At 37.1% G+C, this 13,682-nt stretch overlaps 1 non-coding gene across 1 annotated transcript; it reads left to right on the top strand.

Annotated features, from left to right (window-relative positions):
• The first annotated feature begins 12,818 nt into the window (after positions 1-12,818).
• Positions 12,819-12,925, top strand: LOC128292296 (small nucleolar RNA R71). The gene has a single exon (XR_008282281.1). It is a non-coding gene; the product is annotated as a small nucleolar RNA R71 (small nucleolar RNA).
• Positions 12,926-13,682: the final 757 nt, after the last annotated feature.

Genomic DNA, 13,682 nt, shown 5'->3' on the forward strand with positions numbered 1-13,682 from the left:
TTAAGCTGTTACTAAATGAAATCAATTTTTCAAAACAATTGCCATATTTATCATCGCTGATTCCTTAAACTAAATAAAATCGTGGAAGCTTTTAAAAACTTTGAAGTTTAAAATGCGTGTTTTCCTTGAAAATAGTTATTATTTTGAAAACTCATCTTTTCCTAATCTAGAAATTAGGGTAAGAAATCAAAGCCCAAATAAAATTTAAAACCTCAAATGGCCTTATTACATAAATTAAAACCCAAACGAAATCTAAATAAATAATGTCAAAAGTAGAACATCAGCAATCGTGTGGCCACCTCTGAATCCCTCGCAGCACCAAATCGTCTAAGGTTGGGGATTACCTGCACAGTTGAAAGAAAGGGTGAGTTTACGAAAACTCAGTGTGTAATCCCTTACCAGTTAGACAGTAAACAGCATGTAGTAACAGTCTGGGCCTTAGCCCTATACAATAACCATGTAAGCCTAAGCCCAATACAGTATCAGAACAGTGTAATGCAATTATGCATCCCACCCAAATCCAGCCAGCACACCACCCGTACCAACCAACACACCATGTGGGGATATAAATCGACCCACCCAACCAACAAGATCGATATCGCAGCAAAGTCGCGAAAGCGATAAATGTGGAAAAGCCACCAATATCAGTAATTGTGGCGTAGCCACCAGTAACAGTGAATGTGACATAATCACTAGTACAGTACTTCCTCCATATCAAAATCCCAACCCCATGCAGTATGTCATGTCATAAATATTACGTGTACGCAAAGTCATACTCAGTATAATCATATATGTATATAATAAGCACATCAGTCATACAGAACATAAGGGCATAATCGTCATTTTACCATACAGGGGTATTACGGTCATTTTACCCTATAGATTACAGTAATCCTACCCTACAGGGGTAGGTAATCCTACCTTACAGGGGTATTTCGATAATTTTACAAATCAGGGGTATTTCGATAATTTCACAAATCAGAGGTATTTCGGTAAGTTTACAACCCGGGGTTATTTCGGTAATTTCACAAATCGAGGGTCTTAATGACCCAACCGAGGGTCTATTGTCGCCTCGAGTGACCTAAATAACCTAAACAGACATAACGGTGCAATTGGGCCTAAGGCCCAATACTCGGCCCAAGTGGGCTCACACGTTCGTGTTGCCCATCTACCCAAATTTAGATACAGCTATGTGTACACCATAGCCCGGTTTATTAATAGTCACTTACCATAGATTTTATCCGTGTGGGGTTCACAAGCCCATTGAGCCCATTTCGGCCCATCGAAGCCCAAAACAACCTAATTCATGTGCGTGACATGACAAGTCCACTCTACTTCCCTCTTAACAGTAAAATTTACCTACGCGGGCCCACAGGGCCCATTGGGCCCATACTGCCCAGTTCAGCCTATCGAGGCCCATAACAGCCTCTACAGTCCTACGCTTAAGATTTATAGGCTCGAAACACCACACGTGCGATCACACGCTCGTGTGGCATCAAACGTCGTACTTCAGCTTTTTGGCTTTTCGACTTTTGCCGATCCGCAGTTCAACAGGGGTGTGATTACACACCTTTTTCGGCTTTTGATAGTAATGGTTTACGGTGTACAGTTACACACCTGTTTGCGAAATCACGCGGTAAAAATCTCCAAGTCCCAACCTTGATTAGCGAATGACTTTAAATCTCTTAAGACCTCCGATCAGGGTTGATCACACGCGAATGTCGAATATCTATATTAAAATAGATCTTATTAACCCACACAGTGATCAAATATGTGGCCTCAGTCTACAAACATTAACTTACCAACCACAGGAATATACGGCGCAAAGTAAGAATAAGGTAGCAATCTTACCTTATAAGATTAATGAGCGGCAGAGTTTGATAACTTGCATAATATTTGCCCTTTTTCACTCTTCAGAACTTCTTACCCCAACGCACCCCACCTTGTGGGGAGGGAACAAAAAAATCACGATCAATAATATTAAGAAGCATTCGGCTTGTGAAAAAGATAGAAGAAGACAAATAGAGTGCATACAGAATTGTCAGAAAAACAAAGAAGAAACTTTGCAACTAGATACCGATTGTTAAATCTTCAGCAAAATCGAACCACCATACCACAGTGCACCAAATGATCAACCAAACACTTAATAAAGGACAAGAAACCGAAAACAAATAAGAGAGGAAGGAGGGACGGTCGGCTCAAAAAAGATCGAAAGAAAGAATGAAATGTTAGGGAGAAAAGGAAACTATATTCGGTTATTTCCTTAAGAAAATGAAAGAGAATCAGAAACAGAGATGATCCAAGAGAGACTGTTCGGCCACTGTTGAGGAAAGGTGAGAGAGGTAATATAAAAGACATAACAATTCTGGCAGAAAGGGGAATATGGAAGATAAGAAGAGTCAAGAAGAGGCTTGGCATATAAAACTTTCAGCAAAAGAAGATAGTAAAGCAAAAGGAACCCGAAAGGTAAAGACACATTCGGCTAACACCAAAATGTAACAGAGAATGATCCCCAAAATGCAATATTCGGCCAAGTCAACACAAACAAAACGAATGCAAAAGAAACAACTATCAAAACCCCCAAAGTCCCTAAACAATTCGACACTAAGTCAATGACCGTATAGGCACCCATAGACTCCCAAATTCGGCCAACTCCTCCCTTAAACAAACTCCACGATTTTCTCCACATAATCCTCCCCTTATCTCTCCATGATCCACTCCCAAGATCACTCCTCAACAACCTCCTCCATTAGAATTCCACTACAACTCAACCACTGACCGAACCCAATTACAAAATAAATACCTCATTTTTGTTGTGCCACACTCAAACCGCAGACCTTAAGGTTCCCTTACACGCCACCTTTCCACCACACCATAGGCTCCTCTTGTATCACATTTTGTCCTCAATAAACTATAAGACATATGTGCTAGTGTCCAGATTCACTTAAGATAAAAATTAAAATAAATCGCAAGAGCCAAGACTTGAACCCAGGCTCCCTTACAACCTTAATGATGCCACAACCACTAGATCACACTCTTCCTTGTGTCATTTATTTAACACAATAATTTAAAAGGCCTTCATCCATGCATCTAGGGTTTTATTAACTTAAAACCAATTTTTTTGCTAAAGCCCAAGTTTGAACCTAGGACTTCTCTGACACTCCCAAATACTCCTAATCACTTAACCACGACAACAGATAAGCAATTGTGTCATTCACTTGCACAACTAAATTCCAATTCCTCCGATATGCGAAGCCCATTTCTTCTAGGCCCAAATTCGGGGTGTTACATGATCAGCCAAGGGGGGTTTTATAGCTAAATGTGGCAGCTAAAATTTGCTAAAAATGGCAGCCAAAGAGCCACCTCTTGGCCGGCCATCTATGTGGCAAAGTTGATGGCTTCAACTTTGCTAAATTTGGCTTGGGGCAAATCCATAAACCTACCAATTGTGGAGGGGCTTGAATGCAACTTTGACAAGTGTTCAAGGGCTTCTTTGCAAGCTTAATTAATCAACTAATAAGCTGATTTGGGTCAGCATATGGACGGTTTTGGGCTGCCCAATCCTTGGCCGGTTCAGTTCAATCAGTTTGGTTCAACTGGACCACTTTTTCCATAATTAATTAATAATAATTTGTTTAGCCCAAATTAAATTAGGTATAAATTAAAATTAATTATATTATGAATTAATACACATAATTGGACCATCTTAGGCTGGAAATTAATTCACCTCGATACTTCAAATTGCTTCTCGGTTTTGTGCTTCTAGCAGTGTCTACCGACCCATTTTTCACCCTTTGTGCAAATCTGTCGAAAATAACCAAAATTCATCAAAAATAATTATAAAATTAAATAAATTTAAACATGTTCATATTTTAAGTGCACTTTAATTATTTTATAAAAAATAATTATTTTTCAACAAGAATTTAACCGAATTCGTATGAATTTAAGTTTAAAAGGGTATGAAAAAGTGTGTAAATTTTTGTGTTTCCACACCCCCAAACTTAATTCGTTGCTCGTCCCGAGTAATACACAAATTTTGAAAAGAATTTCTCGAAAACACCTTTGAAAAATTCTTTCAGAACAACATTTTTCTCAAAATTATGAATTTAATATACTTATGCTCAAAGACAATAAATTTGATAGTTATGCTACTTAAGTATACATATCGTTCAAATTAATCTCAACAACTATTATGATAGCAAAAATTAGACTAAATTCTTCCTAATAAAGTCATGTTAAACCTTACCAATGTAATTTTATTCCCTTTATTCAAGATTAAGCTGCAATCATTAAGTTTAACTTTTGTCTTCATATGTTGTACGTAGCAATTTCTCTCCACTAATGTAGGTAACATTGGAACTTTTGAATCAATAGGTCTTTATCAAGGTTGTAACGTGGTTAGGCTTAAGGGTAGGTAAAAGATAGATAAATTTAGGCTTTTAAACCCTAGACTCAGCTTGTATCAGACCTTCGAAATAATTACCTTCAATACATCAACTTTCTTTGCTTTCATATGCTCTTTTGTACATCTTATTTTAAGAACTCATGTTTTTTTTTTAAATCGAGCATTTTGCTGAATGTACTACAATTTTAGAGCATTTGATACTTCTTTTCTTCTTTTCAACTCCCCCAAACTTATTTTTAAAGAATACTTCGAATAATACTGAGTCTAGTGTTTGGGACAATTTTAAGATAGTTAAGAGAGAAGTGATGGCTAAATTTGCAAGGTTCAAATAAAATTAGGCCATATAGTCTCAAAGTCGAGTTTCAAAGGATAAAAATTTCATCATGGTTGGCTTGAAAAGCTCAAACAGTCTAACAAAAGTTACCTAAATCATTTTCAATGTTCCATGCTTCCTAGGATTTTCGCATCAAGAAACCACTAAGTCAATTCTAAAGACTTAAACTTTCATGCATGCCTAACTTTCGTAGGGAACTAAAAATTTATGGTACGATTTGCATGCTTTATTAAAAATACATTCATATCATTATTAAGCTAACATAATAATTTATTAAAATAATAGAACTTTATTTATACTAAAGTTTAGCATACTTAACAAAATTTCAAATTATTGAACAAAATATATCCTAATCATAATTAAAAGAAAATTTTATTCTGAATGGAAATAATTCAAATTCAATTTTTCGATCCCCCTACTTAAGATGAACAATGTCCTCATTATGTAAAGTGAATAGATACTATACACCAAGTAGGATTCTAGAAAAGAGGAGGTGAGTCAAATTGACTGCTTAAGTACCAAGCTCTCTCTAAATCCAATACTAGACATGTATATACCTATTGCCACACTTTATACTTTGCGACTTGTTTAAATTTTATTTATCATTTTCCTTTCTTGTTATGTGAAAATAAAAAAAAATTCCTAATTAAGCCTAATCCTAAAATGACCTAATAACAGAAATAAAATAAGGTCAAGATCCCCCTTTTTATTTATTTGCAGACCCTTCCGAATTTGACTCATCTTTTATTCCATCATTATTGCCTTTGCATGAATCGCTTTGCTCCTTCTTCGATAATGGACTCCATGGTTCAAATATAAAATTTGGAAATTTAGGCACAAAAATAAATGGGTCATTGTAAATTTTCTTAAGAGCACTTCTTATCGAGTCATCCCCTTATTTTTTAGTATCTCCAGTAAGCTTGTTGTTGCCATTACATATGTTGCATTATGTCCATCAACTTTGACAGCTCATCTCAAAGATCTGGGCTAGGCGGTGGAGCTTTGAACATTGAAGTTTCGTCATCAAGTTCAACTTCTGGTTCTAGTGGTTCCACCATATCAAGGACTTCAGCCGATTGCATTAGTTCGATCTCTGTGGGATCTTCTTCCTCTTTTTTGGGATCCTCACTTTCTTCAATTCGCTACTGTAGGACAGAATCTCCAGCTATTCAGTAAAGGTCTCAATATGTGATTGTGCCCTGGCTATAACCTGTCTTCTTTACGTTTGCAAGAATTTTAGCTTTCAAGCACAGAATTGTATCGTAAAGGGAAAGTAGGCTGGGCCAGAACGTCTAACGACACAATTCCGCATCTCTCTCAGGATGATTTTTCCCACATCAATGGTCTTTCCAGTTAAGATTGAGTATAATAAGACCATTCACTCTAATAAAATTGTAGTCCCATGTGAGCTAGGCATAAGGCTGAAACGGATGAAATAGAACCATAGCTTCGCAAGTGGTGTCAGATATTCTCTTTGACAAGTGTGGATTCTTTGCTTTGACACAATCCACTTAGAACCTGGAACTGTAAGTTCCTCAAGAATTTCTTGCCAATTTTCAGGCTTTATATTGCTCATCAAGGAAGAATAATCATCTCTTTCGAAAGCAGGTAATTCAAAGAACTCATTAATAGCATTTGAAGTTATTGGTACCTTGATTTCACGAATGGGAACTTTCGTCAACTCGCTTGAGGTTAAATTCGCATAGAACTCGCGAACTAGTTCCTCATCCACACTAGGACTCTTCTCACAAAATAATTCCCAATTGAAGGTTTCAACAACTTGACGAATATTGCTATAAAATCTTTGTAGTTGCTCTCTTTCAATGTAAAACCTTTTTCTGGATGAATCTGTTAATTTTTGAAGATACTCTCGTATCTTGCTTTGGCTTCTTCACAATGAAACTTGTTTTGTGTTTCATCAATTTGGGCGCAGGTACGAGTTCACTTGTGAGGCATAATTAACCTGAACATAAGATGGAAACAAACATTTTCTCAAAAATTTAATTAAATAAAAATTATTAATGATTCAATAAATTGATAAACTAAATAATTAGATAAAATTGAAATTTAGGAGAAAAAAATTGTCTTACCACCATTTCTATAAAAATTAAGAACTCCTAAAAATAATTAATGAACAAAAGAGGTCAATTTAGGGTAGGTTAGAGGATTTCGGCTAAGGATATTGGTGTGGGGTTGGTGCGAGTAGTGGGGCTAATGTGTCGCACGGATGCTGGGCAGCAAGCAGACTCGTCGAGCAAGAGCAAGGAGCGGCACAACATGGCGTGATGAGCTGCACGGGCAACAGCCCGCAACATAGGCATGGGCAAACTGAGCGAGAAGTAGGTGCAGCGCCAAGATACAGGCCTAGCGAGTGCTGGAGCTGGACGAGCGTAAGTGTAGCGATGAGGAGTGGCTGCTGGGTGCACACGGTATAGGCTGCTGGCCAAATGGCTGTCTGGCGGTGTAGTGGCTAAGGGGGCTTGCGGCACTAGGTGATTGGGATTTAGTGGGAATGGAGTTTGAGTGGTGAATGAAGGAGAAGGTTGGTGTTATTTATAGTGAGAGTAGTAGGAATTATAGTAGAATTCTTAATATGATTTAACAAATCAAAAAAAAATCCAATTCTAATTCTGCTCAAAGTTAACAACAATTAATAATCAAATATATGCATATTAATTTATTAGTCTTTGTTAATTTATTTAAAAATAAAATAGACTAATCCTAATTCTATGCTAAATTGATAAAAATTAATATAAAACTATAATAGATATAATTATATAATAAAGATTATCATCTTATTAAAAAAACTTATCAAATAAAATATGATTAAATTAAAACTAATCCTAATCAGATAAAATAGATAATAATTAATAGATATTATAATAGATATAATATATATTAATAATTATCATCTTCCTTTTATTAAACTAAAAAATTATTCTAGAAGCCTTTTGAAAATATTTACAAAAGAGGCATCTAATTTTTATTATTTACAAAAAGAGCAACCAAATTTTAAAAATACTACAATTAAGTCCCTAGACTTAATGAAAATTTGAAATTGAGTTGCAATTTAAACCTTGGATCAAAATTTACCCTTTTATTTGAAAAACCAAAAGTTTAATTTTCTATTTAGGGAATAATTTCTCGAAAAATTATGTTAAAATCAATTCCCAGGAAATATTGGAGGGGTCACAAGCGGTCCCGCTTAAGTTCCAATCTTTTAGACAGAATTTATTTAAACATATTAATCCTGAAAATATACCCTAAATCATTTATTAAAAAGGAAAATAAGAAAATTTAAACATCCGATAAAATGAACAAAATTTGATCCCTTTCAATCTTATCTCCCCAGTAATGTTTCAGACGCTCAGCATTAACTTGAAAATTACCTCCCTTGCCTTGGAGTTCAACAACTCCGTATGGATAGACGTGATGAATTGTAAATGGACCGGACCAAATTGATTTTAATTTACCTGGAAAGAACCTTAATCTGGAATTAAATAACAAGACTTGCTAACCTGCTTCAAATTCTCGAACTCGAATGTGCTTGTCATGCCATTTCTTAAGCCACTCCTTGAGTAATTTGGCATTTTCATACGAGAACATTCAGAATTCCTCTAGCTCATTGAGTTGGAGCATCCGTTTCTCTTTAGCAAGCTTAAGATCCAAGTTGAGTTTTCGTAGAGCCCAGTAAGCTTTGTGCTCTAAATCCAAAGGCAGATGATAGGTTTTCCCAAAGACCAACCTATAGGGTGACATCCCTAAAGGTGTCTTGTATGTTGTTCTATAAGCCCATAAAGCATCATCCAGTCTTTTAGACCAATCTCATCGGTTCGGGCAAACTACCTTCTCAAGTATACCTTTGATCTCTTTGATCGCCAGTTCAGCTTGCCCATTCGTCTGCGGCAGGTAAGCTGTAACGACCTTGTATTTCACTCCATGATTACCTAATAACCATTTCAACCACTTGTTCACAAAATGGGACCCTTCATCACTGATAATAGCTCTTAGGGTTCCAAACCTTGTGAACACGTGTTTCTGCAAAAACTTAATTACAACCTTAGCATCATTTGTCGGATAAGCTTCAGCCTCGACCCACTTAGACACATAGTCTACTGCTACCAATATATACTTGTGACCAAAGGATGGAAGGAAAGGACCAAGAAAGTCAATACCCCATACATCGAACAATTCTACCTCAATGATGTTTGTTCAAGGCATCTCATTTCTATTGGTGACATTTCCAACCCTTTGACATCGATTACAACTCTTTACGTAAGCATATGCGTCCTTGAACAGTGTTGGCCAAAAGAATCCGGCTTGCAATACTTTGGCTGCAGTACGAGTACCTCTGTAGTGTCCTTCATTTGGAGCTGAGTGAAAATGGTATAGAATCTTTTGTATTTCATCTTCTGCCACACATCTCCTGATCATTTGATTTGCACACTTTTTAAACAAATAGTACTTCACATCGTGAAGGAACTTTTTCCTTTGATGATACATCTTATCAATTGGTATCAAACCACAAGCTAAATAGTTAGCAATATCAGCAAACCAAGGGGTATTATGGACATGATTTACCTTCAGTATGTGTTCATCCAGAAATGTCTCTCAAATTGGTATAAGAGGAGAGTTCCCTACTTGTGGCTCCAATCTGGACAAGTGATCTGCTACTTGATTTTCCATTCCCTTTCGATCTTGAATTTTTAAATCGAATTCTTGAAGTAGAAGTACCCATCGAATCAACCTCAACTTGGCGTCTTTCTTAGAAAGTAAGTACTTAATTGCCGAGTAGTCCGTATAGACAGTCACCTTGGTACCTACAAGATAAGATCGAAACTTGTCAAAAGCAAACACAATAGCAAGTAACTCATTCTCTGTTACCGTATAATTCAGTTGAGCTCCTGTCAGAGTTCAACTTGCGTAGTAGATGTGATGAAAAAATTTGTTCCTTCTCTGGCCCATGACAGCTCCTATCACAAAGTCACTTGTGTCACACATCAATTCGAATGGCAAATCCCAGTCTGGTGTGACGATTATGGGTGCCGTAACTAATCAACTCTTCAAATCTTTAAAATCCTTTAAGCATTCCTTATCAAATTCGAACGTAGAGTCCTTTTCCAATAATTTGCATAAGGCTTTAGCAATTTTGGAAAAGTCATTGATAAATCTTTGATAGAAACCGGTGTGGCCCAAAAAGCTTCTAACACCCTTTACAGATGTTGGAGGTGGGAGTTTCTCTATAACATCTACCTTTCCTTTATCTACCTCGATCCCATGTCTTGTTATCTAATGCCCTAGAACAATACCATCTCGTACCATGAAATGGCACTTTTCCCAGTTGAGTACTAGGTTTGTTTCTTCGCATCGCCTTAGTACCTTCGCTAGATTGGCTAAGCAATCATCATAAGTATCTCCAAATATTGAAAAATCATCCATAAAAAACTTCCAAATACTTCTCAACCATATCAGTAAAAATAGACATCATACATCTTTGAAATGTAGTAGGTGCATTACATAAACCAAATGGCATGCGTCTAAATGCAAATGTACCGTACGGGTAGGTGAATGTTGTCTTGTGTTGATCTTCTGGTTCTACTATAATCTGATTATACCCCGAGTATCCATCGAGACAACAATAGTAGTCTTGCCCCGCGAGTCTATCCAGCATCTGGTCCAAAAATGACAAAGGAAACTGATCTTTCCTAGTCGCTTTGTTCAGCTTCCGGTAGTCGATGCAAATTCTCCATCCCATAACCGTTCTAGTCAGTATCAACTCATTATTATCATTTTCAATGACTGTGATACCTCATTTCTTTGGCATGCACTGGACCAGACTTACCCATGAACTGTCTGAAATGGGGTAGATTATACTCGCATGTAACCATTTAATGATTTTTTTTCTTTACTACGTCTTTCATGATGGGGTTCAGTCTTCATTGGCCATCAATAGTCCCTTTTTTGCCATCTTCAAGGATAATCTTGTGCATGCATACAAATGGACTAATTCCGTGAATATTGGCTATGGTCCATCCAATAGCCTTCTTGAATTGTTTCAATACAAGGATGAGTTTCTCTTATTGCTCACTAGTTAATTCTACTGAAAAAACCACATGCAGAGTAGAAGCGTTACCTAAATAAACATATTTTAAATGTAAAGGTAGTACCTTGAGTTCTAATTTAGATGGCTCCTCGATTGACGCTTTTGGTTGGGCATAATCACTTTTCTCTAATTCCAAAGATTCAGAACAAGACTGTGGATTAAATCCCTTACGATTAGCTTCTAGTAATGCTAAGTATTTGTCCTCCTCTTCATCATTCGAAGGATCTAATGTCAAAATCTATTCCAACGGATCCTCAACATAGTTGAGCTCCCTCTCCACTATTAAATCCTCTAAATCGGCTACTGCAGAACAATCATCAATTGTGTCAGGAAATCGCATAGACTTAAAAATGTTAAATGTTACCTGATCATCCTGAACACGAATAGTAAGCTTGCCTTTTTGCACATCAATAAGGGTCCTTCCGGTTGCTAAGAATAGTCTTCCTAAGATAATTGGCACTTCTTTGTCTACTTCAAAGTCTAGGATAACAAAACTAACAGGGAAGATAAATTTATCTACACGTACCAATAAATCCTCGATTTTTCTTTCTGATGTGCTAAAGATCAATCTGCTAATTGAAATGTAACCGTAGTTGGTCTAACTTCACCTATCCCCAACTTCCTAAATATTGACATAGGCATCAAGTTAATACTCGCACCTAAGTCACATAATGCCTTACCACAATACGTTGCTCCAATGTTGCAAGGTATGGTAAAACATCTAGGATCCTTCAACTTTGAGGGCAATTGGTCTTGAAGATATGCACTGCATTCCTTCGTCAGAGCTACCATCTCAAATTCTCCGAGTCTTCATTTTTTGGAGAGGATATCCTTTATGAATTTGACGTAGTTTGGCATTTGCTCAAGTGCTTCAACCAACGGCATGTTGATATGAAGTTGCTTGAGTACGTCTAAAAACTTCTTGAATTGAATCTCCTACTTCTGCTTTTGAAGTCTTTGAGGGTAGGGTCTTTACTGGAACTGGTTGATTCGTCTTTTGTGGTAATTTTGCATCTAACGGAGTTGTTAGTTGATCAGAATTAGCTGGTTCTGAAATTACCTTGTCGAGCATTACAGATTTTGGTTCTTGTGAAACTGGAATTTCAACACTCGATTGAACTTCCTCTGAATCTTGAGCGTCAGCTTGCTCCTTTTTAGCCTCGATGGCATTGGGCTCTACTGTCTTTCCACTCCTCAATGTCAACGCTTTGCAATGCTCCTTCCCTAGATTCTTTAAATTCTCCGTATCAATAGGTAAAGCACCTGGCGGTCGGTCCCTGAGTTTAGTTGCAAGCTGGCCCATTTAGTTTTCCAAGTTTTTCAATGTAGCTACTTGACTTTAGATTAAGGCATCATTCTTGGCCATGTATGCGTTCAACAGATTTTTGAAGCTATTAGATGGTTCAGATTGAGTTGGTTTCTAAACTTGTTGGGGGAAACTAGGCAGCTGGGTCGATCTAGGTTGGGCATAAGTATTACTGGTTCCAGCCCCTTGGTTACTCCAGGAAAAATTGAGGTGATTTCACCTGGGTTAATAAAATTGGATTGCAGTCCTTGCCTTCCTTGATTTTGGTTTTGGTTACCTATGTAGTACATGGATTCTGGGTTTGATGGACATTCTTCAAACAAATGTCCTTCACCACAATAGATACAGGCTATATTTTAAATTGGGTTGGTGGTTGTGCTGCAAAACTATTAGACCCATTAGTAGTAAGTTTTTTAACATTGAGGATATTGATGATTCCTGAGATGCGAGTGAAGCAAGAGTGTCTACTTTATGTATTCCGGAGACTCGTCTTCCTTACGCTGCTTGATTGGTTGGCCATTGGTAATTGTTACTGGCAATCCTCTCAATGATTTCATAATCCTCATTATAAGACATAGAAAGGAGAGCACCATTAGCAGAAGTGTCCACTACCATCCTCGTGTGAGCATTGAGACCATTATAAAATGTCTTAAGTTAGATGCAATATGGGATTCCATGATGAGGGCACTTTCGTAATCACTCTTTGTATCTTTCCCATACCTCATACAAGGACTCATCACCCATTTGTTGGAAGGCAATGATCTCGTTCCTTAACTTAGCATTCTTTCTAGGCGGGAAATACTTCATAAGGAATCTTGTTGCTAACTCTTGCTATGTGAAAATTGAGTTTGGTGGCAAGGAGTTTGACCAGGCTCGAGCCCTGTCTCTTAGCGAATATGGGAACAGCTTAAATTGTAATGCATCTTCAGGTACTCCAGCTAACTTGAAAGAATTGCTCACCTCCATAAACAGTCTTAAGTGTAGGTGAGGATCTTCGGTAGGCATTCCACTAAATTGGCCCACTGTCTAAAGCATATGGAACATGACTGGCTTTAGCTCAAACTGTTGTACCTCTATTCCGGGTCTCCTAATACCCGGATTAAGATCATTAAATACTGGCACGGCATACTATCGTAAAGCTCCATCCCTATCATCAGCATAAGGTTAGGATTTTGAGCAGGGTTTGCTCTATTTCCTTGGATCAGATTTTTGAAGTTCATCTCTCCGATCCTTCTCTGATTTGCTTGTCTTCTTCGATATCGAAAAGTTTGTTCTATCTTAGGGTCTACAGGGAGTAGGTCAATAATTCGGTCAATACTCATAAACACCTAAAATAATCATAGAAAAATTAATTAAGTTTAAAAATTAAATAGAAAATTAAACCAAAATGCAAAACTAACAAATTCACAAATAATGACTTTTTAAAATAGTCCCCGGCAACGGTGCCAAAAACTTGGAACGACGAAAATGTGCAAGTGTACACAATCGCAACAAGTAATAAAATGACAAGTAAATGTCGAGTTATCGTACCCAC

This window comes from Gossypium arboreum, chromosome 4 (genome assembly GCF_025698485.1).
Source record: "Gossypium arboreum isolate Shixiya-1 chromosome 4, ASM2569848v2, whole genome shotgun sequence".
In the NCBI taxonomy this organism is placed as follows: Eukaryota; Viridiplantae; Streptophyta; class Magnoliopsida; order Malvales; family Malvaceae; genus Gossypium; species Gossypium arboreum.